The sequence below is a fragment of the Macaca fascicularis genome, chromosome 5 (assembly GCF_037993035.2).
Source record: "Macaca fascicularis isolate 582-1 chromosome 5, T2T-MFA8v1.1".
Lineage (NCBI taxonomy): Eukaryota > Metazoa > Chordata > Mammalia > Primates > Cercopithecidae > Macaca > Macaca fascicularis.
The window spans coordinates 192,243,764-192,246,751 of NC_088379.1; positions in this window are offsets into that span (position 1 = coordinate 192,243,764).

Here is a 2,988-nt window from a genome sequence, read left to right on the forward strand (position 1 = left end):
ATACGTTTAAAAGGTAAAAGTCACAGGATTCATTGAGAAATTACCAGGTGCTATGCTAGCATTGAACAAGTAAAGGTGAATATGCACAACACAGCCTTCAAGCAACGAAGACGTTCTTGGTGGAGACACAAGGCTTCGGCACCAGAGAGTGCTCTGTTCAAATCTCTGCTTTTCCATTTGGAATGCCTTTATTTCAGTTTCCTTCATCTGCTGCATTGAGACTCTTTCCTCACTTTCTCTGTCTGGAAAATCACATAGCATGTCATGGTAACGTCTTCAGTGGACCCTTTCCTCCAAGAGCCGCTTCCCTCAAAAGAAAAGTCCTGCCTATTAAGGCAAATTAATATGGAGACTAGGTCTAAACAACCCTTGAGCCGACATAATCAGCGAGGCCTCATCAGTGACCCTAACCTTGCTTGATTGGCAAGCAGAAGTGAAACTTAACTTGAGCTACTTCTTGTAAATGCCTATATTAAAGAAAAACGGAATTTAAGCCCAACCAATCTGAAGCAGCCAACTAACTTATAATTATAGAAGTAGGGACTTTCCAATAAAATAGACCACATAAGGGAAACTGTACAACTGCAACCAATCAATTTTTTTTTCCTTTATTCCATGCTCATCCTGACCCAGTTGTGGTTTGAAGCTTCCTGATTCATTAATTGCTGTTTGCTCAAATAAATTCTTCAGAATGTTCTTGTGTGCTGTTTACTCTTTCTCTTTCCCTTCCTTCCTTCCTTCCTTCCTTTGTTTGTTTGTTTGTTTGTTTGTTTGTTTGTTTGTTTTTGGGACGTAGTTTCACACCTGTTGCCCAGGCTGGAGTGCAGTGGTGCAATCTCGGCTCACTGCAACCTCCACCTCCTGAGTTCAAGCGATTCTACTGCCTCAGCCTTCTGAGTAGCTGGGATTACAGGCACCTGTCACCACACTCAGCTAATTTTTTTGTAGTTTTAGTAGAGATGGGGTTTTACCATGTTGGCCAAGCTGGTCTTGAACTCCTGACTTCAGCTGATCCATCCTCCTTGGCCTCCCAAAGTGCTGGGATTACAGGTGTGAGCCATCGTGCCTGGCCTCTGTTTTACTTTTAACATGCCTAATGGATGACATAAAACTTAACTGAGGCAATGAAAAACATGCAAATAACAGAGGTGTGGGCCAGAGTAAGTACTCAAAAAAATAAAGACTAATAAGACATCTTTTATTTATTTTTCTTAAAAAAGATAGCATCTCTAATAGAAAATGAACATGGACATTTTTCTGAATACATAATAATGTATGTTTATTTCTTTTCACATGTTAGTCCCATCAAAATAATTATTACATTAAATACTAGGATATGTACCAGAACATTAATTTTTGTAGGTTTCAAGTTATTTTTTAGACTACTTTATCAGTATTCTCTAGAAGAAAGATAAAAGAACAAAACTCAAAGAGAATAAAAAAAGAAGACAGGATAAATAATACTAAAGTCAGAGTATATTTGATTTCAAAGCTTACTATATTTATATTTCAATGAATTCTAAAGTGCTTCTCACATATTTCTCTTTCAATGCTGTTTTTTTTCTTTTACTGCCATGAATACCTTGATTCTTCAAATGACCTTATCAAAATGACCATATTAATTTGGTTAAGAATATGCATAAAGATGTCTTAGACACTTCCCTCCATTCTGGAATTTACAGTTGTTTGGAGGAAATGTTGGCTACAGTTGTTTGGAGGAAATGTTGGCTACAGCTAATCATACAGAAAAAATTTACTTCATTATATAAGCAAAGACAATGTGGTTTGTTATGAGTTTTAAGGATCTTAAATCAGTATTATTCCAAATCTTGTCCATCTTGAGCTACCCTGCTCATCTGCATTTGCTTTGGGATGCTATCAAACCAGCATGTCCAGGTAACCTGACTTAGCACCCAGGAATGCAGAGGCAATAGGAAAGGGAACACATTGGCTAGATACACAACTACCTCCTCCTGGCCTTTGGTCCTTCTGATTGTGAGTTGTGTTGGTAGAAAGGTCTAAACAAATGCCCAGAATACTTATTCATATTAATAGTAAAGAAACAAATCAGCATCATCAATTTTCATTCTGTTATTTCATCCCAGTAATGCAGAAAAATAAGGTTTTCTAGTGCCATCTTCTCTTCCAATGACAGAGCTATTGAAGTTAATTCTCTAACAAAAGACAGAAGCAGCAGCAGCAGAAAAAATGAAATATCATTTTTTTCTTTGCTGGTTGCAAATTAAATAACTCAGAATGTTTACTTATGCTGGATAAAATATACCCAAATGTTACCTTCACTAATCAGGAGCTTAATTTTGTGTTTAAAGATCTCCCCAGCTGCAAATTCATATAAGGAGCTGAAGCAGAGAGATTTTTAAAATCTAATTATTTTTATAATGATTTTCACCAAATGCTTTATACCTCTATTTGGTGGCTGGTTCCTGAGAACTCCATATGAAGTCAGGTCAGCTTCGCTGACGTACACCTTTCTCCGTGGATCAGCCACCTGATCCGCTGACAGACACCTTTCTCCGTGGATCAGCCACCTGATCCGCTGACAGACACCTTTCTCCGTGGATCAGCCACCTGATCCGCTGACCTACACCTTTCTCCGTGGATCAGCCACCTGATCCGCTGACAGACACCTTTCTCCGTGGATCAGCCACCTGATCCGCTGACATACACCTTTCTCCGTGGATTAGCCACCTGATCCACTCTCTGATTAACGAGAAGGCAGGATGTTTGCAGTCTGTAATCGGATACACTGGTACGTCAATGACTACTGTACACCCCAGCATTGGGAACTCAGTCTTAAAAAAATCTACTGCCCCTCTTGTTAGTTTTCTCCTTAGTGAAACAGTCTTCCCTACATTGGAATAAGAGCAGAATACATCCCATTGAGAAATGAGTTTGAACATAATGGGAGACTGGCTCTGTCCAATGCCGAGACCCTATTCTTCAACCTGACAGGTGAAAATTCTTATC